Source organism: Nyctibius grandis, chromosome 7 (assembly GCF_013368605.1).
Source record: "Nyctibius grandis isolate bNycGra1 chromosome 7, bNycGra1.pri, whole genome shotgun sequence".
Taxonomy (NCBI): Eukaryota; Metazoa; Chordata; class Aves; order Nyctibiiformes; family Nyctibiidae; genus Nyctibius; species Nyctibius grandis.
Genome location: NC_090664.1, coordinates 49,241,723 through 49,269,215, shown reverse-complemented (window position 1 = coordinate 49,269,215; position 27,493 = coordinate 49,241,723). Strand labels below are relative to the sequence as shown.

General features: G+C 37.7%; 1 protein-coding gene across 1 annotated transcript in view; it reads right to left on the bottom strand.

Moving 5' to 3' along the window:
* The window catches only part of PTPRN2 (protein tyrosine phosphatase receptor type N2), a 698,861-nt gene that overhangs the window by 266,353 nt on the left and 405,015 nt on the right, over positions 1-27,493 (bottom strand). The gene's annotated exons all lie outside the window — the stretch shown is intronic.

Below are 27,493 nucleotides of genomic sequence, written 5' to 3'. Positions count from 1 at the left end.
ATATGTGAAGATGGAAAAAAAGGAAAACCAAGAATATTTTCTGCGTGGTAAGATGTATTCGGATTTCTTCCTCCAAAACATGTCTGGATGTGTGGTCATTAGGACAGTACTTTCCATATAAATGTGTATTTCCAATGTTATATCCAGTTAAGGCAAAACCAAGCAGGAGCCAACACACCATAACCATGAAGCCTTAGGAAATGAAGTGGGGTTAGACACATCTGGCAACATACATAGTTTAAAAACATTTTCCATTACCAATTTCTCTTTTTTTAGTGATGAACACTCTCCATAACTGATCCAAAGAAGAGGGACAGCTGATCAGCTGCGACAATTACTAAACTACTATCCTGCAGTGACCTAGACTTCTCCACTAGCCCGATATTTGTTATATCACTGAGCCTTCTTGTTCCAGAGTACAGTTGCATTAACTTTTCCAAATTAAATCCAGCTACCAATTTTGGTTAAATATAATGAAAAAACACCCAAAAAATCAAAAATCAAAATGTATTATTTGACGTGAAAAACATTTTATATTTTTACTTCAATTATAATTTGTTTTGAATTTTTCTAGATATAACTGCTGAAAATGCCAGAACAGAGCTTAAAGAACAACTGAAACCAAATACTTAGTTTAAACAGAAATGCAAGGAGATGTAGGAAAATAGGGAATTGTTCTTTAGGTATTTACCCAAATCAAATTAAATGTCTTTTTTTGTTTTGGCTAGTAAAAAAACCCCACAAAACACAACAGTGCCCCAAAAAATTTCTCCACACAACTCTTTCCAAATCTCCAAAATATGTTTAAGATCCTAATGAAGGAAATATAATTTGATTTGGTGACTTCACTGAATCTGTTTGGAGTAGTCTTTATCTGAAATTGAGACACTGCAAAAAATTGTCTTCCTTTGCATGAACTGAAGATGCACCAGTATGGGAGGAAACGTTGCACATACGCAAAACAAATTTTTTTTTGAGAACTAGAGAAAGTGGTTTTATGAAAAGTGAGAACAAAACAAGTAGACAACTACCTTTTGCTTCCCTTATTAGCTTTTGCTTCAAATGTATTTTAAAATTCCTTTTTCTAATGAATATAATTCTTGCCATGGTTCATATAATTAGCGCATCTATCTACAGACAGGCAAGCTCCCTGGCAAAGTCTAGAGCACATACTTGGGGGAACCTAAGATGTTGCTCATAATAGTTGCAGCTGGTACTCCTTTCACAGAAATTACTACTGTAGAGAGAATATGTGTTTGTCTCTGAGCTGCCAAGGTGAAACGCTGCATCTTGGCACGTTCTGCCCTCCCTGGGCCTGGCAGTGACTGGGGACGGCTGGACACATGCCCCAGTCTGTTGATCTGCCATGGCAATGATAGCCCTTGGCAGAAGAAATGAGTAGGAACCGTACATAACATTGTACATTTTGCAGCTAAAGCTATTGGAACATGTCTGCCTGAGTCCCATAGCTGAAGCCATCCTTGTGCATCCCTGCATCTAAATACAGCCCAATTAATCTCACTTTATTAAGAATTCAACTGCGAAAAAAGGATATTTTCCCTACCGAGCTTGCATTTTTTCGTGTTTTGCAGTTTTGTTTTGAGCACTTGCTAACTAGGCACAGTGTTGGTTACCTGGCTGAGAGCAAAGATGTCTGAATAATTTGTGGTTATAATAATAGTATACAAATTTATATGAATTTATACGAAATCCTTTTACGTGTTTGTAAGTTCTCTCCGAACAGCTTGGTGTTACAGCTTTGTTAGACCTAATTTGAAGAACACTTTTCTGTGCATAATTCTTAGGTCATAATTCAACATTTGATTCAGGGCTGAATCTTGGTGTGAGGTCATAACTGTTTTGTGCCTCACCTATTTCACTGTTGTGCTCCATATGGGTGCTGTCAAACGGGAACCTTACCCTGTTGATTTTATAGGGTCACATTTTCATAGGCATTCAGTTCAATTCACCCAAAATATAACTGCTGTGCATCAATTTCAGTTAGACATAAAAGTCACAAGCTGCTTCTGTTTCATGATTGAAAAGAGATTGCATAATGTAGACACATATCCTTTATACAGCAACACCTGCGTCAATAAAAGTTTTGTCTTCCATACAAGACAGGGAAGCTGTGAAACAGCGAGATAGAAGTGATTTGCCACGACTCACCCAGCAGCCTACTGCCAGAAATGGAAATTCCTCACTGTCCTGAAGCCAAACTCAGTGACACTACATTTCATCCCATGGTTCAGCAGTGAGAAATACGATATTTCTATAAATACTGATAGTTTAATGTGTTCACCCCAGCCCGGAATTTGTAATCAAACACTACCATGGGGGAGTTCAGGATAAAAAGAAATAAGTAAAAGTAAAATAAAATTATAGAGCTAAAGAAATCAGCTGGACTAAATACCCCATTTTTTTTTACCCTCATCTAACTGCCTTTTTCTGAAGAAAGGTAAAGGAAATTCCTCTGGGAAAAGGAGAAGCCACCTTTGAGAAAACAGCAGCACTCAGGGCACAACAATAAAATCATAGATTAACTGAAGGGTTCTTTATTATAAATACATCTAACAATTCATTGTACTTGGTACTTTGGGCCCATTTAAAAATAAGCTGATAAAGCAACATTATTTCTCAGACTAATAACCAGCTTACTGAATTTCAGAGAGGTCAGAGGTTTCCTTGTTTATTTAGCTGAAGTAGGCTTTTAGCTCTCTGATCTTCTTAGTCTATTGTTATTATTAGTCTTCCTTGAGTTCTGCTTTTCAAATACCTTGTCTCCAGCTCACTTTACATTTCCTATTCAGCAATTTAACCTTACAGACGGTTTATAAAACAAGATAAAAATCCATAAATTAGGCGTCCATGGGTGCTTGTGCCCTATATCTTTGTCAAGGATAAACACAATCAAATGCATGTTTCTCGAGACAGCCTGTCAGTGAGCACAATTACAGGTTCTCTGCTCACCCTGTCATAGCACCAGGCAGAAGACTCTTGTAGCAAGGGAAATAGCTTCATAGTCATTCTTCCCCTGTATCTTTTCTGCCTATTTTCTTAATTCTGTTCCTTTTCTTTACAAATTGTCATTAACACTCTTTTCCAAAAGCAAAACTCTATTACATATGCAATATTTGTATTCCTTTATGGGTATGGTTATTTCAGAGAGTGTGTAAAAACTGTGCAAACATAGCCAAGCCAGGTGTAACCTGTGGAGTCTGGCAGCTCTGCCTTGTCACCGCAACAGTCTGAAGGCCAACATGAGGCACTGGTCCAAGGTGCTCCTGCTAGCAGCACCCCCAGCAGTTTAAACCCTTATAAACATTGACATCCTCATGAACTTTTGTTTCTAGATGTGAAGGGAAAATCCTGCCATCATGAAGTAGAGCAGAAATTTTGGCGTGGACTTCACTGCAATCAAAAACTTAACTGTGTTTTTTTGTGTTTTTTTTTTACATTTGAGGAAGACATGCTAAGGACTGAGAATGTGACGTGGTGCTGCATTGGTTTTATGTCTTTTCCTTTTAAACTCCTCCAAGAACCATGAAATATTAGGAAACTTTGCAGTGGTCTGAGGGCTTTCCTATGCCTCAGCCTCCTCCAGGATGGCTCTGTTTTGGAGAACTACCTGGAGTCCTCACATCACCTCACACTTCACTCTTATCCCTGAAATGTGTCTCCCTTATCATCCTCACCCTAATATGCTCCCAGGACAGGCTTGAAGTCTCCTGTTAGAGTCACTATACCAAGAGTCTCTGGGCACATCTGCAGATTTAAGACCCCCTTGCTTCTCTCTGTGCATGCTGCAAAGAATTCCATGTTGCAGTAAGTCCCCCACCTTCATTTCCTATTTCTTTCTTAAAGGAAGCAGATTTGTCATCTAAAATATAAGCAAGCATCCAGACAGCCCGGCAATGTGCTGACACAGGGGTACATCTTGGTCATGAATTCCAACACCGTCTGGCTGTCACATTTTCTGCTTCTCTAACAAATATTGCCAGTTGCACAATGTTACTCCACTCATAACAAGCCTCCAGGCAGAGTACAAACCATTAATTAGTTCCCTTTGATTTCAACAATCCAGGAAGTTTTTCACCTCTATACTAATCCACTCATTGAAACTGAAATGTCTGAACTTGAGTTCATGGATGCTACAGGACATCATGTCAAAAGTCTTGTTTAGGTCAAAGTAGATAACTACTGTCCTCTGCTTATCCACAGAGCTTGTCATTTCATTGTAGAAGGCAATAAGGTTGGTCAGGCATGATTAGCCCTTGCTTAATCCATGCTGGCTAGTCCCAGTCATCTTCTTGTCCTTCATATGCCCAGTAATAGCTTCCAAGAGAACACACTCCGTAATTTTGTCAGGGATAGAAGTGAAGCTGACCATCCTCTAGTTTCCTGGAGCATTCCTTCTTGCTCTTTCTGAAGATGGGTGCAACACTGGCTTTTATCCAGCCTTAATCCCCAACCTTCAAAACTTTCAAAGAAGATAGAGTGACCTTTCTGTGAGATCAGCTACCTTTCTGAACATCCTCATATGCATACATCTTGACACATGGACTTCCCTGTGCCAAGATTTCTTAGGAGGTCCTTGACTCAATTAGCTTCTACTATTGTAGATCATAGTTTCTCTTCTTGAAAACTATCTCTGCATAGAAAGGCTTGGGAGACCTTTTTGCTGCGAAGTCACGAAGACAATACTGAGCAATTCTGCCTATCTGCATTTGCTGTCACTAAATCACCTGCCCCATTCAGTAGTGGGCCCCTGTTTTCCTCTTTTTCTTTCTTTTATTTCTAATGCAGTGGTAGAAGCTCTTGTTGATCTTGATGTCCCTTGCCAGTTTGAACTCTAGTGCAGATTGGCTTTCCTAGCACCGTCCCAGGTTCTATGTATTTTCTGTATTCTTCCTCTGTAGCCTGTCTTTCCTGTATGCACCCTTTTTGCATTAGAACTCAGTCCTGACTTACCAAGCCAGTTTCCTGGTGCATCTCATTTTCCTGAGTACCAGGGAAGAGTACTGTTGTGCTTTCTGTCCCTAGAGACCTGCCAGCTCTCCTGAGCTGTTTTTTTCTTTAGAGTTGCCTCGCACAGGATCTTGCCTAGCAGTTTCCTGAAAAGCCGAAGTCTGATGTCCAGGGCCTGGTACATGTCTTCCCCATTCCCCTCAAAATCTTGAACTCCCTTATTTCATGGTCACTAATTAGTATATGTTTAATACAGTTATATATATTGATATGAGACAGAAACATGATTTAACTCATTCTATCTGGATTTCCACTTTTCCTTCTAGATTCAAAATAAGTGTGTTTGGACTGCACTCAAGAGAATCCTGTGCCTAGGAATAACCATCAGGCTGTAGGGGCAGGTTCCCTATGTAACTTATCTACATTGTACAAGGGTACTGGCCTGGGTTAGTCTCCTTTTGCCTTCAGAACATCCTCCTTGTGAACACATTCCTTAATTCTGACTGCAGTCCATCTTTGGTTCAATGTTCTGGCTCATAAATTGCAATAGTCCACACCTTGGCATCACATGGTGTCATTTACAGTTTCTGCAAGGTATTTGCTTCTAAATCATACCAGCTGCACAGCTGTAAGTTAGATGTGAGGCAGGAGAGAATCAAATAAATGAAATGCAATGCTATCATGGCTAGTGTTGTCTAAATTTTGGAAAATGTGTTCCATCCTGGTGGGGCTGGGTGCACTCAGAATTGCACCCTATGTTTCACTGCTTCACAGCATTTTTCCATCTTGCATTTCTGAAGAGCTTTAAATAAATTTTTGTAGTTCACATGTTTTAGGCATCATGAACTTTATTCTTCCTAACTAAAGTATTTCTTGGGAGGATTTAAAGATTTTTTTTTAAGTGCAGCATACTCAAAATTAATCCAGGCAAATGACCCAAAAATGCCAAGGCAACGATGTCTGAGGCCTCGGAGATCTTGTGGTCTTACAGCATTATCTCATCTCATATAATTACAAAGTCTTCAAAAAGTATTCTGTCCATCTAAAAAATCTTTTGGTCTTCAGGAACCAAAGCTCCAGGATTTTTGATCTCAACTCTTTAAGTCTTTCCTTAATCTTAAAGGCTTTAGATTTTGTAACTCCTTCTCTGCTGTGAGACCTTATTACTGGAACATGCAGGGTCAGAATCTGAGATGACTGTTTCTCATTTCGAATAACTCTATCTCCTTATTTATTTATTACAACTACTAATTTTTTCTTCTAAGGACATCAAGTAACTGCAAAAGTATTACTCCTTTGGTCTTTCTTTACTTGAAGTTTGCCAAGAGGTCATTAAAGCATTTCTGAGAAATGAATGTATCATTAAATTTATCAGCGTGTGACCCTTGGTGTTCTAGTGGTTCCCATAGACTTTGCATTAGACAGTCAGGACTAAACACTTCGACAACTGTTGTGTAAGGAGCTGCTTAAAAAGGACAGGTAAATGACCTGTAAGACATTTTTTTTTTTTTTAAAAATAAAGCCTGACAAATAAACAGTTGGGAATTCTGTCTATCTCCAGAATGCAAAGCATTGCTGGTTCTAGAGGAAACTATATGGAGAACTCATTATGGATCAAGCAGGAATTTGTTCCATGCGGATCTCCTTTGCCTTTACTTTGTAAACACCAGTCCCCTTCAGATCTTGCCTCCACCCCATAGGCCTCCTGACTGCTGAATCTGTGCCTGAATGGATAAGCCAGACGGGGAAGAAGCAAAAGGTCCTATCTCAAGCAGCAAATGAAGGTAACATGAGGAAGGTTTGGGAAAGGAGAACCTTTGCTAGTGATTTGAAGGATATAAATAACTAAGAAGAGGAACTATCTCAGGAATTCCACAGAGATTTCTACATGGTACCGGGGTGGAATTCAGATAAGAAGCATTAAGATAAGTTCAAGAAAAAAATAATTCCTAAAGGTGAGAGCTATTAGATTGTGGAACAGTCTCCTGCTGGAAGAGGTGAGAGCAGAATGGATTGGGTTATATCATACAAATGCTTCACGTGGAAGTATATTTACACTGTCAACAGCAAGCATTTCAATTTTAAAAAATTGCTGCTATACATGCATGTCAAGGAGTCTACGTTTAGAAAAGGAAAAGATAATATTCTCTTTATCACCCACCCTATGTTTCTTATTATTATTTTGCTTACCAGTGGGAACAGTTTTATTGCTTTTTTTTTTTTTTTTACAGATGGCAAAGAGAAGAATTGGAAAATGCATAGTGTTTATAATGTTATAGAGGTTTGGAGGTTTTTTTCTTCCTTCAGAGAGTAAAGATCAGAATGAAATTGTCTTCAGCAATTTGAATGTTTTATTTTTCCTGAATGGAAGAACACCTGAAGTGCTGAGGTGTCATTTGGTGCGGAATATACAACATTACATTTCAGGGAATATATTTCTCAAGGAACTGTTCTCCTCTCATGGCAGATATGTAACTGCCACTAATGACAACAGAAATTACACATTTGCCATAGAAAACTGACTGCCGTGTCTTGCCATGATATGGCCATTTCGCTACACTAGTATTTCAAACACTTCAATATCCTTTACTAACCACAAGGGTATCCCACACACACAATTTTTATTCAACAAAAATATACACATATAGAAACACAGATATTTATCATTGTTGCATACTAATGCCTACATTTTAGTAGCATAATTTCTAAGGGAAAAAAAGGTCTACATACATATACGAAAGGATACATCATATAAAACTGAGCTGAAAAACAGCAGGTGTTTTAAAGCACATATCTGTTTGAATAGGGAATGTAACATTACCCAGTGTGCAACCCCCGGCCAGCTGAGAGGCTTTAGGTCAACCATAAGTGTGCTATAGCCAAGCATCTCAATGTAGCTCAGCTCGCTCTGCAAGCCTGGATCTCCATGGCTGTTCAAGGGCCCAAGCAGGACGTTGGTGGTAGCTGGTAGCCCAGATGACTTCTCACAGCAAATGTGGCAGCAAGCAGAGATATGTGAGGCATCTTTTAACAGGCTACACTGGGTAGCAGAACCATTTAACCTGGCACTTTGCCTGGGCTAATTAGCCCTGCAGAGAAGATGGGTAAATCAGTTCAAAACACCATAACGTAACCAACCTGCTTCTCGTACCTGAGCCAGCTCACTAAATGCTATCTTAGGTATCCATTCAGGGTGCTGCAATTGTAGGATATTACTTAGTGATGTATCCCAAGTATACAGACCAGGGGACAAAGGAAGCAAGCTAAAGGGAATGTGCAGAAAGAAGTAAAAAATGCATTTTCTATTGTGTTTAGTCTCTTCAAAATATAATTCTCTTTGAAATAGATAACTAGGATGAACCTCTTGATAGGACAAACCTATTTTCAAATCTTAGGGTTATACGAAGGCAAAGTAGTGCAAGAAGCTCTATGAATACATTTCATGGGCATGTAAATTATTTATCCCAGAAAATCACTAGAGCTATTTTAAAAATATCCATAGGCCGTATATTTTCAGGTACATGACTCTGGCCTTAGCAGCATTGCTAGATTTTGTCTTATGATGCTGCATTTTTCAAATTTACACAGAAAGCTGGGCAAAAAATAGAGAAAATATTGTAGAAATGGAATAAAAATCTCAAATCTCTTTTAGTTAATTCACTTTCTAGCAATGTGATTTAATTGCATTATAAGAGAATAGGCTGGACATAAATGATTTTGAAGTCACAGTGAGGTAAATGATGAACATATATACGAGAAAATATATCACTAGCTATGAAAAATTTCACTTTAAACTTAAAAAATAGAGTTAATAAAGTAAATACTACTTCTAATTCTAAAAATACAGAAGAAAGCAAGAGGCACTAAAAGTATGTTTCTAGGACATAACCTCAGCCATCTAAAAAGTAAGTATCCTGTCCGATATTGCTGGGAGAGAAACACAAGGTACTGGAGATAGCCATGAATGGCAAAGTTGTCCTGTTCTGATCTTATATTAGCCCAGGAATTCTTTGCTTTCCTTCTTCATTTTCCATAAGCACTATTTATTCCTTTTAAAAAGTGTTGGAGCTTGTAAGATTCTATTATTTAAATTAATGTTAACTACTTTCACAGTCACAGAAGATCATCAACTCAAAACAACGGGTTGCTGAGCACTTTGTCAGAACAAGGTGCCTCACTACATGACAAAATTTGGCCTTATTTCTTATTGATTATTTTGGTATCTGTTCATGATTTTAGAAGTCCCACTATTCTTCTTACTCGTCCATGTTTTTCAGTTATGTGGATGAAACATATCTTTCACAGGTCATCTAACACTTCCTAAATGCTTTTGTAATTCTACTGCTACTACTTCAATTCAAAATGCCACATTGCTTGGAACAGTATTTAATCTGTATCTGTCACAGTATTTAATTCTTTACTTCAAAGAATACTCTAATATCAAAACATAAATGCTATGGATTTCTAAATGCTTCCCCAAAAATCAAGCTTTACATCTCAAATGATAAGGTTGCATGCTTTTACTTATTAACATTAGCATGCATGCACAATTAGTACCAATGTATTGTACTTTCCAAGCTCAGAAGAAGATGCAAAGAAAACTTTGAATCATCAGAACTTAGGGCCCTGTATCTTTGCTTTCCATGGATCACCTTTGATCCAAGCTCTTGCATGAGTTATAAGTATGTTTGGCACTGCCCTGGCACTGGACAGAGGATGTGTGGACTGGCAGAAGGAGAAAGCGAGCAGTGATCAAGGCAAGCACATTTATGTGCAGATTGCAAGTTTCATGCCAAGGAGCAGGACATAAAGAGGCCATATGTGAAGACTGGCTCTAACTAATAATCACCTGGCTGACATTTTAAACTTTGATGTTTTCTACTGACTGTTTTACTTCTTTCTTAGAGAAAAGATATTGCCACTACCAGCTATTTCTATTGCGTTCAGGTCCAATGCCTTGTTGTGCTAACTGATACAAAGACAAAAAAAAAGATCCCTAACTAGAAAAGCTGCATCATGGATTCATGATGAATCACTGTTCAGAAGTTAGACATTCAAGTCCACACTATCATCTGTGTAAAGACATAGGTAGATCTAGAAGGAAAAGCTCTGACATATCCTGGATACCTATCTAAAAATAAGGCAAACAGAAGAATCTGCCTCTCTGTCCTGACTACAAGGGAATATAAAGTGACCAACCTAGACTTACATGTCTAACTTTCGATGTTTAGATTACAACAGATAAATGCGCTCCATACTGTGAAAGAAAAAAGTGACTTAGAAGGATGGAGCAGAGTACAATCAAATATACACATCATTATTTTTTATTATTATAAAAGAAGAATTGTAAACACCATCTATATTCATCTGTCCTCAACCTGCCCACTGGTAAGTGATTTATGTTGACACATATTATGAGACCAGATTTGTAAAAGAAGGCAACACCTTTTATTCAATGGATTATACAGTTTACTTGTTTTTTCCAGCTATAACAGTGAGTCCAAAAATGTTTTTTTCATCATTAAAGTCCTTCCTTCTCTCACATCCTTAAGGATCGGAACTATAGGAATATTACTGTACAGAGAAGATGTGTGATGGCAAAGATAGGTTTTAAAAAGTCATTTGAAGAAGGAAATACTGGCTATCAAGTCAGTTCTAGGAGCCCCAAATCTCAATTTAGCCAAGGAAAAGAGCTATTATTTTCATAAAAAAAAGAAAATTATGAAGTCAGAGTCATTACATAATGTACTTATTCAAATAACAGGTCAGGATAAACACTGATTATACAACCCTGTGAGAACGATTTGCATTCTAGTACATGTACACAGTAAATTAGAGATCAGGGTGCTATCAAACACAAACTCCTAAGAGGAATCATTGCATATGTTGGTCCTCATCAAGAAATTGAATCAGTGCAGAGTTCAAACTGAGCCAAGTCTTAACACAGAAATATATTGTATGTCCATTATAGGAATGGCTCAAGTGAAGGTTGACCTTCTGGGAGTTACACCTCTAGTCATCATGGCAATCTCAGCTGGCATCAAAGTTAACCAGACAAATCATAACATCTGCTCCAAAGAGTCGTGCACCGCTTCCCTATCTTTGCAATCAACAGAGCAATCCCCTCTGTATTTCTTCCTATGGTACATGTAAAACAATGCACTTCATGCCGCTGTAACAACCTGCATTTCTTAGAACTGCAGAGTCCAATAAGCCTCAGTGCAGATGAAAAAGCCAATAAAAATACTGATTAAAGTGAAAGAAATGGCCTTGCCAGTAAAGCACACTGGAGAACGAGCACTTCAGTTCTTGTGCGCTGATTGCCACATGGCTGATAGAATCGTGCTTCATCATCAGCTTCTTTATTGTAAAACCACAGAGAAAAGATAAGAGAAAACATCTGGGACTTTGGTGAGAAATCTAATATATAAGAAAAACAGGAACACGAAACCGAAAATAGTGACTTTCAGAACAAACTCTCTCAACCTGCTTTAAATGGAAGGTACTGGGTTGTGGGCTGCTTTGGCTCCCAGTGGAAAGAGAAGAAAAGATAGAGGATAAATTCATCTGTTTGAGAGCAGAAAGATGTTTGTGGAAAATGGAGAGGACAACAAAAATATTCTTCAGCATTTCCTGGACAGGGAGCAAAGTCAGTAACCTGGAAGAGCAGTGATCAGCGATGGTGTGGGAATTGCTTCCAGGGACCACACACAGCAGTGGTGGCTGTGCCCTGCCGGTTGCTGGTGGGCCATGGGACACCCCCATCACCAACACCTGGCTGCCATCTACCTCTTTTTCAGTGGCTTGCACTGAACGGTGCTGAGGAGGAGCACTTTTGTGCTCTCCAGTGGGGTATGCATTTTCATGCTTCATCCCCTGACCTCACATCCTAGGGACAATGTCCCCCACAGAACACAAAAGCAGATAAATGTGGAAAAAGTTATTATATGAGGTTTAGGGGAAGATTTTCTTTTCCCCTTGGTGTCAAGTTAAAAGAGGTTCCAGGTGAGAGGAAACCAGCTGCAGCTTCCAGGATAAAAAGGCAGCTATTTGAACCTAATTTGATATTTTATTTCCAGCAGCCTAAAAAGCCTTCAGTTAACTAAAGGCCAAGTGATACTCAGCAGAAGAAAATTAAAAAAACTGTACAGAGAGAAGGATGCTTTTTAGTCCCTCTGAAGCGAAATGCTGTGAACCATACAATTCCAATTTCAACCTCCTACTTAAGTATTCATGTGGTTATCCTCTGCACTGCAGTGGGAGTAAAGGCGCTCCCAAAGTCACAGTAATATAGCTCTTTCTCATGGCAATATACTTCAAAGGAACAGGTTTACAGATCTACTTACAGGTGCTTAGGATCGATTTGAAAATGTGTGAGACATAAAGGCTCAGCTGACCTCACAGATTAAACATGATATGTCATTTCTACAGTAACTTGCAAAACCTTCCCAGGGATGTGTCCCTCCCCATAAATCTTGGGTTTAGTTAACCAAACAGTGAATAGGAACTTCTGGCTGGTTTGCAAGTGGCTCTATAAAATATTTGATCATCAGAGGGCTCAGTCACTCTGCAAGGTATGTCAGAATAACAGAAGAAACAAACATTATAACAACAGCCATCAACGCAAAAGAAGAAAACAAACAAATCTGGGAACCTGAACTGGGGAAGGAGGGTTTTTTTTTTTAATTTTATGCAATCAGATCAATAAAAAATATATTCGTGATGTAACAGAATGAGGTCAGGAAAGACGAAGAGAATAGGAAAAAAGGTTCAGACTCAGCAATGTTGGAGTGAGAGGTTCTACAGTTTATGACATTATTTCTCACCAGTATGTACAATGTAAAAATGTTCATACAGTCTTTTGAACTTAAAAATACTCCAAATATTTCTATTAACTAAAGAGGAGTTAGTCTTCCAGTATGAAAAGTATTACACTGTAACTTTAACAGTCCTCTTGGAACACATTTTTAGGCATTTGAAGGCAAAGAAGGTAACTGGGAACAGTCAGGATGAATTCACCAAAGGTAAAACATGCCTGACCAACCTCACGCCTTCTACAATAAAACAAATGGATTTGTGGATGTGCAAAAATGTGCCTCTCCCTTTTAAGTGCAGTATCACCAGAAAAGAGAAGAAAAGAGAACATTCTTAAAAATAATAGGTATCTTAAATTGTTGGTCATGATACACCTTAAAATTTCAGCATCTGTGAGACACTGTAGCAAGAAGCCTTGCTTCATGGCACCAGTGTAGCAAAAAACACATCAAAAACTTGAATATGAGTCAGCACAATGATGCCATTTCACAAAATTACATTTCATTCTGAAACACAAAATCATATTTCTCTTTTTGCTTTCATGAGCCCTAGTATTGAGGAACTCTGATAATTTGTCAAGTTAAGCAGCAGTGCTCCTAACAAAGCCTTTGATGAGGTTAGATTCAAAATACTTCACCACAGAACTTAATGGCCCAAAAGCTGCAGTGGTTCGAATTGTTCCTTTCCATCACCTTTCAATAAAGAGCTCTCAGGATTGCTTTCTCTTCACCAAAAGTCCTCACCTGTAGGAAGCCATAATTTTGTCTCTTCTGCCCCCACCATAGGAGAGAGATACAGCTAATAACTAGCTGCACTTGCTGCCAATTGCAAATTTTGTTCTTCACTGACTATCACCATAATAATACCAGAATGACAGCAAGAATCAGCAACAAAAATCAGTTTATGGGTACACAGCAGCTCTGAAGAGCTAAGGATGCGTTTGGCTCTACCCTGCACCGAAGGCAGACCTTCCTTTTCCCTGGGCTGTGCAAAACTTTGGGTGTTACCTCACCACACTCCAAAATGCAATTCTGGATTGCATTAAACATATATTTAAAAATAACTTATAGCCTTCAAGGATTGTCACTTCATCCTAGACAAGGTATTAGTCATATATATGAGCCATTTCTGTCAGCCACCTCTAGGCTTGCCTATTTTGATTTACTATGTCTGAAACGGAATGTGAAGATACTATAATGCTCTCTGAGAATTAGAAAGACATTCAACCCCAGACAGGCTTAAATAATATTATTTTAAATAGAGAGTAATTATGGGACAAAAAGCACTCAGGATAGAATCACCAAGAAATGCTGACTACTTTGCACTGTGAGGGTGAAGGAAAGCATCCACCGGTGCCATTTAAGCCACAAGCTAAACTGAATTTGCCTTTGCCTTCTGCAGAACAATATGGTGCAGCAACCCTGACAGAAATACAAATGTTTATTTTACATAAATGTTAATTTACACAACGTAGATGGTATTCATTCTTTTTCAGAGATACAGGAGATAACAACACAAATTAGGCAAAACAAATTTTTTTCTATATTTGTCAAGATTTGTCACAATTATTGGAACACATGCTGACCTTGTAAAGACTGAATATGAAGAGTTGCTTTGCTGAAGTAACAAGAGCTACAGCATTACGAAAATGAAGTAAATAAAAGGTAAAAAAAAAGCCGCAAACCATCACCATGACAATACATTCTTTCTGGTGATTAGGAAAATAAAATTTAAAAGAACAAATAACTCTTACTTCCTGTCACTATTAATGAAATTTCATTTACCTTTTCTATTTAGCAGCTATCAGTCTTCATATATCAAATTTAATTTTGCACAGTTATACATTATTTTTCAGTTGTATCAATAAATTAACCTCATGGATTGTAAAGCCAGATGGGACCACTATGATCGTCTAATCTGACCTCATAAACCAAAGAACATTTTTCTTGCTTAAGTTCAAGCTGAGAGAGTGTGTGTGTGCGCATGCACGTGTATATGTATATATGTATATTTTTCAAATTGATTGACTACAATTATAACAACTCAAGTTCTGATCCAAAAACTTGGGTCTGCTAAGTCCACTGGATTATGGATCACAGCCTTAAGGTTGACACTTCCAAAAAATAGAAATGCATTTTTCTTTTTTTGGTTATTTGACTGCCAAATTGGAAAGAAGGTGGCAGCTGCCTTTTAGTATACAGCATACGTATTTCAGTGTGAGGAAAGAATCAACATTGGAAAATTAAAATTCATCATTAACTTTTACTTACAGCACCTGAATAATTGTTAAAAACAACTAATTACCTGCATACCAGAAAGCACATTTAATTAGCTGCTCATAAACAGAGTACATTTCGAAAGCCCTCCAGGGGGATAGGTGCAGAAATTCCATTAACCAAAGTTGTGCGTGAATCTGAGTACTCTTCGAAAATATGCTCTGGAGACCACTTTTATGCATATTAGCTGTTCTCTTCACAGTACTTTCCCTCTTCCACATAAGCATGAATGAAAAGATTTGTCCACCTACAGGGGTACAGGTTTTTATGAATGGAGGAACAGGGGGATTTTTGCCTCTTGTAACTGAGGTAAATGACAAGGATGTTGAGCATTTTTTTTAATAGGTTCAGTGAAAAGTTACAGAAATTACATCATCAGGATGGGATAGGAAACGGAAAATTTATATGCAAGAGATCACTTTGATTCAGAGAGGGACTGAGTATGCAGTCACCAGGTTTTTGGGTTTGCCAGGCAGCAGAAGTCATTCAAAACCTTCTTCCTTGTTTTGCTACAATGCTAAGACAACAGCACAATAGTGGAAAAACACACAACCCTCCTCTTGCCCTAACAATGTTATGGCCACCGAGAGACACACACACAGAGGCACACATACACACACCATCTCTCGCATGCATTCACTCAATCCAATTTTCTCTTCTCTCCAGCCCAAAATGAAGCTGCAGACAACTTAGAAGCAAACAAATGTATGGTCTCTTTCTCTTTTAAAAGGAAGAAGTTATCTGGATTCCCTCTTGACGAAGTAATGTCAATCCTTGTCTACCTTATTCCTTTACTGCAGAAATTGTCACCTTCAAAATTAATGGTCCCTTTCAGAGAAGAGTGCCTATCTCAAAGCATTTATCTGATAGAGCTGGTAACATTTTTCCAAAGAACCATCCTCCATCAGGAAATGCTGTTTCATTGAAATTGAAAGTTTTAAGCGAACATGTTGATTTTTATAGTATTTGACAGAAAAATTCAAATGCTTCAAATAAAAATGGAACATTGGACTGTCTTACTTGATTTTGTCCTGATGGTACAATCTTGTTCTATTTCTATTTGCACTTGTTTTAAAACTTAATTTCTACATAATGCAATATTGTTTCCTATAATTCAATATTATATTCTAATGCACTGAGATTGTCAGGCTGAAGTCTTTTGACATTGCTGAAATGAATTTTTCAGTAACAGTGGTCTAGACATTTAGAAATATATTTACTTCAAAATTTCTTCTTGTAATTTCTTAAGTCAACTTTTTAATTCAATGCAGATTGAAAGAAAGTTAAAATATTGGTATTTCTCTAAAGAAGAAATTTTATTTTTTGAACAAATGTCTAATAACTATATAAGTAGGCAAGTTCATGTAGACAGTTTTAGATATAGTGGGTTTTTGCTTTTTTTCTCTCTTGGTACAGGTAGTTCAATGTCTTCTGGAATGCATACAGCACATGGAAAACTTCCACATCCACATGTTCAGATATGAAATACCTGCATTATTGGTTTTCTTGCATAAAGAAGAAATTTTTAACAAAATTATTTGTATCTGGTTGTAGTATATTATTTAAAGCTATAACACATATATTTGCATTTGTGTTCACATCTCTGTATATGTATTCACACCCATCCCAAGTGCTATTGTTATAAGAGGTTTTCACTATACATTTACTTGCTAGAGTAAATGTTTCCCTCCCAGTTTTATACCTCATGTAATGAGCTGTGAACTGCGATGACTTAAGAAAACTTTAGGTAAATGACTTGTAGAAAGCCTCCTAGTTTGACTCTCTAAGTGATATTCTAGAAGCTGAAGTCAGATTTCTTCCAGTATTATTGATCTGCTATAGCCAAAGCAGCTGCACTCACTGAATCACAAGGGTAGTTTGTCTCTTGTGATTTCTGCATTAATATGCAATTTTATGGTAGTCTTAGGCACTGCTTATACTGCAATAAGAGTGTCAAATAGCCTAATTATAACATGATTGATTTCCTGGTCAGAAGAGGTGAAAAGTTGTCAAGTAAGAAAGATGATGAATGGATGAGACCTCACTGTTTGCCTGGAAATACTAAATCCTTAAGCAGACTGTTGTTTTATCTTAGGTAGCAAACAGTGATAATGTTTGCAGAAAGCTACACATTTCACGTGTGCTTTTGCCAAGGTTCAGACACCCACCAACCATGTTGTGGCCCAGTCTCCTGGCTCAGTTGGTACAAGATAAACAGAGACAGCTTTGTCACCTCCTTTTCTTTGCCTTTGAAATATAAAACTCTACACATATAAAGCCAAACCCTCTCCTCCTTTAGAGGGGCAATTTTTTTCTGCCTTTATTCAGCCAAAATTCAAGTTGCTTATCCTTAGGAATTAAAATAGAATAGAATGGAATAGAATAGAACAGAACAGAACAGAATAGAACAGACTATCTCAGTTGTAAGGGACCTACAACGATCATCTAGTCCAATTGCTCGACCAATTCAGGGCTGACCAAAAGTTAAAGCACGTTGTTAAGGGCATTGTCCAAATGCCTCTTAAACACTGACAGGCATGGGGCATGGACCACCTCTCTAGGAAGCCTGTTCCAGTGTTTGACCACTCTCTCAGTAAAGAAATGCTTCCTAATGTCCAGTCTAAACCTTCCCTGGTGCAGCTTTGAGCCATTCCCACGCATCCTATCACTGGATATTGGGGAGAAGAGATTTAAATTAAGAGGAATGAAATTAAAAAGAAAAAAAAAAAAAAAGGAAGATTTGGTCGACCCCAAGTTTTCTCTAGCCATGAATTTAAAAAGTTTATCTTTCTGACACTTCTCAGATAAAGCTGGTGACCATTGACGCTCTCCAAAATGAGCAGAAATTTAGCTTGAAAAGCTTCATTAACTCTTTTGCACAAAAGACAAAATACTGCAGAACACAGAACAAACATTTGTTGATATTTTTAAGCATATATAGTAAGGAATAAATATTTATTTTATTTTTTATAGTACTTTGAAGTTATGAAAATCATTATTAGCTCTCTGAAATTTCTTATGATAGTATTAGTCATGATGAACTAATTCATGGTAAATGAGGAGTTCCTTATGAGTACCTCCATAGTATTTCCACCATAACTCATCATTAAGTTACTGTAAAGTATCAGAATTTTTAGCATCAGCTGTGAGACAGTACATTTCACATCTGCATTAAGACACAACCCTCAAATGAATTTAAAAAAAAAAAAAGTGTTGCATTGTTGTAAGAAAGTCTATGGTGAAACAGCAAGGCTTTTCTTGCCCCAGGCTACAATAGCTACTCGTTTAACTCGTTTAACTCAATGGTCAGAGCACTCCCTGGGGAAACAAGAAGCTTTAATTCTACTGCTGGCAGTAACTTTCCCTTTGTTAGCAGCACATGTACAAAATTATTTTTAAAATAAACCCACATGTATTAAACACTCACTCCAAGATGACTTATAAAAACAATGTTCCATATGTGCAAATGAGATTTTGGCAAGCACAAAATTATATGCAGAAATTACATTCGGGTATGGAAAAGATGCTTTTCACTAACCCAGATAGATATTTAATTTCTATGGGATAAATTGCATGCTACCTATTCACTAACATAATTTTCCCACTGACGATTGACATTTAGATATCAGAGGAAAAAAAATAGCATAACATTAGATTGCACATCTCGGAGGAGTAAAAGGTATTCATTAGACTAGGTATTCCAGCAAATGGCATGCTAAAGTCTTGACAAAAATCATGTCAAAAGTCATGTCAATCTTTTTTTTTTTTCTACCTCAAAAGCACATCTGTCTGTGGATGACAATCACTCATACTGGCACCTGAAATATAACAAATAATACCCACACTCGAAAAGATGAAAGCCAGAATCAGCATGTGATACACAGCATTGCTGACCAGTATTCAAGGACATGAAAATGCAAATAAACAGGGCTTGAGTATTCCCATAGGGACAGTGTGCAGCTGAGGGGCAGCACAGAAAGAAGAAAACCATGGCAAAGGAACTCAGGCCCTCCAGGATGTTTAACCCTCCAGGAGGGGTGTGATGCACAGACAGCAGCAAAGCCCTGGAGCAGGGGGCAATTGCCACCCATTCCTCTGCAGTGCTTCTTCAGCCAGTTCAGAAATAGTGTATCCTGGCTCCAGAGAGAAGCCAAGCCAATGCCTGTAACTAAAAAAGAAGATGGTTTCTTTGATTAAACCTTATCAATTTTTGTGCAAGGGTTAAATCGGGGTGGGGGAGGGGGCAGAGGTGGGGGTGTGGGGAATAACGAGTAATTTTTTAGACGTTTAACAAGGATGGAAAAAAAATTGAGAATTGTCCCTCTGGGAGAAAGCCAGGACCTACATTAAGAAAATAAAAAGAGAGCTACATTGCAGAGTAACTGGATGAAAATGACTTCCTCACACCAGACTGAACTATACAGAGGAGATGCACTACATATGGGAACATGTATCCTGCAGTTAGTGTCTAGTTATGCTTCCCTCAAAATGAATAATGCTAACAATACAACAACAGCAAGATAATAAAGGAGGAAAATTTGCGTTATCTGTCATTAATCCAAACTATAACGCTTCCCTTAAATATTAAATACCTTTCTATCATTAGAAACACAATATGAAAGGCTAAAGAAATATATTATGTGGTGGATTTTTTTAAAGAATTTTTTTCTTAAGAGACAATAAGAAAAGCAACATAGCTCCTTTAATCCTGTAATCTCTCTGGTAGCAATCAGCTTGGGGTACATTTCAGTTTGTTCACTTGTCATCTACATTAAGAGTCCTTCAATGAGCTTTTCTTTTAAAGTAAATACAGAATGACACATTTATAATTAGATCTCCCTGATCATTCCTTTTTAGGTTTGAAGGATATGAGATGTGGACATGTCATGCAGCCCCTGCTCCTGATCAGTGTGCTAAGGAGCTTAGACTTTCACTGTTGATTAGTGAATTGTAAAACAACAGACAAAATATACTATGGGTGCTGCTGGTTCAGATATTGTGGCCTCAGTTATTTCCTGCATGCAGGAACAGTCAGAAACCCAATAAATATTTTGAACCACACTGAAAAAAGAAAAGAGTCCAAATTAACCCTGAATTTCAAGCAAAGATTATTCAATCATTTAAGAACAATATAAGCCCTTGTGAACACAGCAACAAGCAAAACTTCTGTTTTTGTTGAGCCTAAGAGTAGTAAGTGTGTTTTCAGATCACTAGGAATACAGTATAGTATTATATGTTAGTGTTTGTAATTCCCCTTGATATTGAAATAATTTCTTAACATTCATGGCCATTCAAACTGCCCATAACATTATTTCTCACTAAAGATTTTAATCATTCATGGCTTCAGTATCTATGAACAAATTTCTCAACCAATATATCATATAATTTTCTTTGATAGTCTAGGAATAGCCTAATGATGCTGAATTTTCATGAGCTTTTCAAAATAGGAATTGTATTCCAATAGAGGGACCTACGTTTGTCTGCTTTCTTTCTTAATATATAGGACAAAAAGCTTTAATTTTACTGCCTTAGAACAAAGATCAGAGATATTTGCCCCACACATGTTCCTTGCTTGTATTCAATGATCAGAGAAAATATAAGAATAATTTGGTACTTCAGCTGTGTGACTGTAACATTACCAAGGGAAGTAAACTTTGAGTATTTAGTGACTCAGCAATGTTCTTTAGCCTTCTGGTTTTTACCAGGACTATTCAGCACGAACATGGACCTCCTGGTACTCCAACTCTTCCACTGCCATCAAGACTACAAAGTAAGAACAGCCAACATTTGACACTGTTCTGACCTCCCTCACTGTACCAGGAAAACGGTCGATAACTTCCCACCTTTTTCTTCACAATGTAAAGCTTTCTACCCCAATCTTCTATTGTCAACAAGTTCTCCCTTGCCTGTTTTTCTTTTCTCCTGCAGTCTACATTTCATCCAATTTTTACATTAGGTGGCTCACTTTACCATCTCTCCACACAATATCATCTAGCATTTTAACATCTATGCTCTGTTTATAACTCAAAGTTACTATTTACCACCTCTTGTCCATCAAATTTCTTTTCAAACAATACTCTTACAAATCCTAAGAATTCTAATCCTTCAGTTCTCGTAACTATGGCTGCTCCAACAGTGCTAAATAAAACATGGCCAGTGACTGAGCTCTAGTCTTGAGGCCCCTTCTGCTCTACCCCACACTTGGCCATAGGCCTTCTCCAGGCCCTCGCAATATTCTGTGACCATAAGGCATAATTATTTAATGTTGGCAGGGAGGCGTTCAAGACATCAGAAATAAGGGCTGTGTTGTAGCTCACCAGAGAAATATTTGCATCACATGAAAAAAGTGTATGCTCATGTCCCTGGAGTATGTTATGAGGGCATATACAGGGTATTTGATGCCATAAAGCCTTCATGGAAAGTGCTGGAGGGTTATAATGAAAGCAAAATCTGGTGCAGCCTTGTTACCTACAAGTAATGGACACTGGAGTGCACCGTTGCTTGAGCCATACTCAGGGACTGGGGAAAAGTCCTAGCTGGGATGGGCCAGAAGTATGCCCTGGATCATGTTAGCAGATAAGCAATACAGTGATCCCAACAGCCAGTGATACACTGGTCAACACTGCTCTCTGTCCATGTGTTATTTAGCAGTATAAAAAATGTGTACCTGGCAGTACAGACAAATATATTTGTTTTCTGTGTGGTAAAGGCAGTTAGAAAATTAGATAATCTATAGGGCAAATAAACTCATAATGAAATACTTAATTCCTCAGATAACTAAACATCAAAGATGGAATCTAAAAATTTACTTCCAACATGGGAGTCAACTCACAGATTAAGACAACCAAAAATAGGTGTCTATCTGTGACCTACAGATGTAAAGTCATTCATACTGATTCAGTCAACAAGGCCAAGGGAGTCTAAAGAGCTACTTCATTTATATAAGGTAGATGCCTATGCTAAGTTCAGCTGACACAAGTGACTGTACTGACTGTAGTAGGAACACAAATAACAATCTCACATGCCTACACGTCTAGGGTGAACCCCATCTCCAGTCTAAACTATAGTTTACACTGCTTACTCATTGATATCTAGTGCTGAGATGCCCTTGGGTACTTTGTCTGGCCTCCTGCAGTCACTGCAGAAAGGCATAGATCTCCTGTATGTCCTGTGTCATACCTGACATACCTGTGCAAGTATCAAGTACCATTTCAAAAGGCATCAGACAGCTATGGGTGGGGAGAGAAATTGAGTCTGAGCTGTCTGGACTCTGTCAGTGAGGGAGACTGACACCTTCAGAGGGCAATTCAGTCCCTCCTGCAATAGTGGGAACACAATTAGCGTTTAAATCAGATTTTATAGTCAGTAGTATGGCATGACTCCTAAAATAAGGAGCCTACATAACCTACATAAACTACTTACGTTACCATCTCCATTCTACATATCTTTCTGCAAGGGGTGGAGGAACCTTCAAAAGATATGCTGAATATATCATTAGAGAGCTGAAAATGTCTGAACTAAAGGACGCAGTCTGAAATCCAGTCTAATGCCACTGAAGTTAAAAATATTCTGATGGTGATTTCAACAGTGTAAGAGCTTTAGTTGAAATTTCTTAGTTGGCACCAATTCTCTCTCACACAAACTAGGCCCTGGAAAGAACGATTATACCATCATAACATAGATTATATGGCATATAATGTTTAGGATCCTGAGAATGCTGCAGTCAAATCACTGTTTACAAGTCATATCACCAACAATTCTTAATCTAGCACTATGCTGCAAAATTAACTCTCAAGAAAGTAAATCTTCCCACAATGAAATATTTTATTTCTAATTAGCAAGAAGCAATAGAAAATTATTCACATGTCTTCTATAGTCTGGATTTCCTTGGGCATTAGAACTACCCAGCTCTTCAGAAGGAAAAAAATTTTTCAGTTCTGGACCTAAATGTGGATTTTGAAGCTTAATTTTAGACATGTAGCTTTACAGTAAGAAAACTAGAAATCTTACGTGGAAGATTACTAAAATAAAGAAGTAAGAAGCATGACTGCATATAGCCCAGAGAAAGTCAGATCAGGAAGAATGTAAGAATACATCATAACATTACTACATGAGACAAAAAAGAATACAATTAGGTAAATAGGGAAGATCAAGAATTATACATCTTTAATGGAACAAAGGAAACCTGTAGAGATACTTAAAGAGAGGAATGAAATGGACAAATCCCAAGCTACAATAATAAACCTAACAGCTACACTTGACATGTGTCAGAGTTATGTTTGAGTTGGCCAGGACTGAGAGCAGATGCAAAGAGAAAATGTTGGAGAGTCAGCAAAACTTATGCACAGCCTATAGATGAAAAACGAACGAGGGAAAAGAACTGAAAATGACACCCAAGTTGATGGGGAAGATGATGTTGCCGTCAGCAGTATGCCTTAGCTACATACGCCTACTCTCTAGAAGTTACAGGCCAACACTCAGGAGAAGGAGAAGTTCAATATATTTAATTTTGCTGTTCAATTTTTAACTCAACTCTGGGATACAGTTTGCGTAAGTTAAATATGACGATTGAGTCACAAGTTTTCCAGCAAATATTGAGGGGTCATCCCTTGGAAAAAGCGTATAAAATAGTTCAAGTGAAATCTAAGGCCATACCAACTATCAGCAGGACACTGTTTACACCGGGTGATGCTCTGAATTAATAGATCTGACAGATCTTTCCAAATCAAAGCAGCGACTGACATTAAAATACAAGTCAGAAAATAGACAATGAAAGAGTACAGTGACAATGTACTGAATGTAAAAAAAGCAGCTCTTTTCCCTTCAATGTCTTATTACTAGTAAAAAAAAGTAACAAATTTTGAAGAGCACTGATTTTCCGAATCAATGGAATTACAGATGAGAAAACACTGGACTTGATTTTACCTTCATAGGTTTAATATGAGATCAGAACATCTCGTACTGGTATAGCTCCATTGATTTCAATTAATTTAACCTTCTGACTAACTATAAATCAGAGAATAGAATCAGGACCAATTAGCCTCAATGAGCATGAGTGTTGCAAGGAGCCAGCAAAACTCTCAGCATTAGCTGTCAGGAAAAAGCTTTCAATATAGGGTATATTTTCTATCTCTCTGTGGAAGGCCCGTGTACTAGAAAAAACACCTTATTTGAGCTAATTTAGAAATGTTCTTTCTGATCGATGTATTGATTTAGTTATAATTTGATTCCTGGCCTGGTGATCATCTTTATGTGGCTCTGTAAGTGTACTGTGAATTTGAAATACACACAAATATGTAATGAAATTCATTAACTAATAAAACAATGATCAGTCAATTCATGAGAAATGGTGCAGATTTTTAAGATAAATGGCTAGTTTTCTGGCAGGGATTCTTGCACAAACATTACATAGTCTGTTGCTTCAGCACCATCTTATTTAATAATGAGAGAACAGTGGCATTGTAAGGACGGGAGTCTGCTATTTATCACTACTGCTGGAAGAAAATATGGTTGCAGGGGATTCCTGTCAAAACCAAAAGAGCTGAAATTGTTCTTTTGTACTGAACTCCAAAATATTCTATTAATAAAAAAAAAAATTCTGATTCATATTCTCTCTTCATTGGACCTTTCCTCAATAAAATGCTATTTTGAAGCACTGAATCCATATTCCTGTACACTCGTGATTCCTTACATTTCTGTGAATCCAGTTAAAAAACTTAATTAAATCCTGATCTTGCACACAGGAGAGTATCTTTATTACTAGTCCCACAGAAATCCTGTTCTTAGGGTGAATAAAGTTACTCAGCTGATATTTATAGGATGAAAACTAATGCATACCCAGAAGATGTATTCTGACCTCCATTACATCACTGTAATTCAAATCGCTTGTAGACTTTGGAATTAATCCAGTCTAAATTAGATGATATTGCTGTCCAGGTATTCCTGATTTACTTCTGCATGGTGGACAACAGAATGATGTCCTGAGACCACCACAGCCTCTGCAGATTTGACAGTAGTTCTCTACTTGCTGTTGGGAACACAGCAATATTTCTAAACCACTTTTCTGTGACATACTAGAAGCAGAAATACTTCCCTTTTTTAAATAAGCTTCATATTGTATTGTAGCAAACACTGGAATTTTACTATAATTAGAGAAGTTCTAACTTGACTCTTGCTATTTCCCAGTATCTCAGGATCATTACTTTCCTGCACTGTCTTCCAAAATCTCAGTCCAACTTGATCTGGAGGCAAATTTAGGTTTTTGACTTTAGATTTTCATTTGGGCTCATCTTTCAAACACTTATTATTTTCCTTGCTGGCATATGTTTGCCCATCGTCAGTTAGAATCTGCACGATTTTACATTTATAAAGGAAAGTTAAGCAATTCAACCAAACCCATAAACTTTTCTTCTAGAGACCAAAGTGGCAGCTTTCTCATTATATATCAATTTACAGCTCAAAATCAGGAACAGATCAATGCAAGCCATCTGCACCTTGCAAGTTTTAACATATCTCCCTTTCGTCACTCTCAGTAAAGCAGAGGAAGTTATGCAGAGCATGTAGTATGCTTTCACAAATAATTTCTATGGAAAACAGCAGTCGGACAGTAATACAGGCCCAAGGTGACCTCATTACTGAAATTTGTTCTAGTTGTCATTAGACATATCACACTGTGTCACTCAAACCGGGAAAGGAATAAGAGATACTGACACGCAGCACCAGTGATTAGAGATGAAAAATACTGTTACGCCATAAGAATCCCTTGGTGGTAAAGAAATACGTATAGTGTTTAAGATTCATTCGCCCCCCTGATCTGTCACTACTGCCTTTATGGCTTTATTCTTTTTCTACTTGTTAATTCTCCTTCACAAGGGACAACGCCTTTTCTTGGAGAATATTTCAGAGGCCGATACTCACTGGGCAGCTACCTTGCATAAAATATTCCTGAATTTTTGGTATTGACACCCCCATATTGTGTAAAGATATTTACTGCAGTTGCAGCAGGCCAATGTGGACAATTGCTTTTTTTGTGTTTATCGGTGCAGACTCTTGTCACTGCCTAACTGTAGACATGGCTTCTTTCTTCACAATTGTAACTCTTCTTTAAGTCCATAAACTGCAAGGAATGATACCAACAATTCAGAAGATGGCACCTTCTTAGCTGGAAGCAAAGCATGGTTGGCGAAGATCCTAGTGAGAGGAATTAAACTGTCCAGCCAACTGTCAGTTCCCACTCCCAGCCTTTCCCACCTTTATAACCGAAGATATGGGTCAATCCAGCCTTTAGGTCTTCCTGCCCAAAGGGTGCACTTCCATTATCGTTAAATATTCTCCTGCTGAGACTCCTGACTCCCCACAGAGTCAAAGTCCCTCAGTAGTTTCAGGACACACCTCCTGAAGCCAAATCATTTGAATGAGATTTAGTGCCAGATGCTAAGGCTTAGCTGATTTACCTCGACTGAATAAAAAGGTCCTTAAAGCCAGCTGTTCAACATTTATTATTATCAAAGATCTCAAGATGCTTCTTGCAACAGTATCCCAGAATAAGAGCAAAATTATTGGGCGCCATCCCCGATGTTATGGCCAAATTCCAGATTGACTAATTACATTCTGCTCACCAAAATTCTCACTGCTAAGCAAAAGGAAGGGGATTTGCTTTCTGTTTCTGGCCTGGACTTTTGGGCAGTTGTTACCATGCACTTTAACATGGTAGCTTTCCACCTTAGAGCTGATGAGTCAAAGGACATCTCAGAATCACAGAATCACAGAATCACAGAATCACAGAATGGTTTATCTTAACATAAAAAGACTTTGGGAGTCTAAAGGATGAAAGGTGTTACATGAAAGCAAGAAGTTATTGTTCCTTTTTTCTTTGCAGGCTTTTGCAGTGGGTTTGCTGCTGAAAATGATTCATTTTTATACTGACCTAGATTTGGGAGGGGGAAGAGGGGATCTTAAAAGAATTTTGTGAAATGCTTAAAACATAGATGAGACCAACTAGGAAACAAAAAAAATACTGTTAATCTCGATTACTCAAATATAAAGCTCACTTTTAAAAGTTTGAACTTTCATGCCTCATTTCTATATATAATTATTTTCTATTATGCTGCCCATTTATGTCCTGTTGAATTCTTAATTTCTTTCCAAGGCGTGTTGCTAACTCTATGCTGAAGCAGCACTATGTAAGTCTGAGTTATCTGTCTCCTTACAGTGGTTAAAATGCTTGATTGAGTCAAGATCAGTATAAGTGAATTTTTCAACCCCGTCTCTTCGTCCTCTCTTGAAAGTATTTAAATTCTCCTTTTTGCCATTTAGACACCTGTCCTGGTTGCATGTTTTCTTGGAAAAAATGTATTTATGGTTAACTCCTTCTCTCTGAAGTCCAAGATAACATTTTTGATCACAGCATTCAGAAGGTCCACCATTTCATTTTC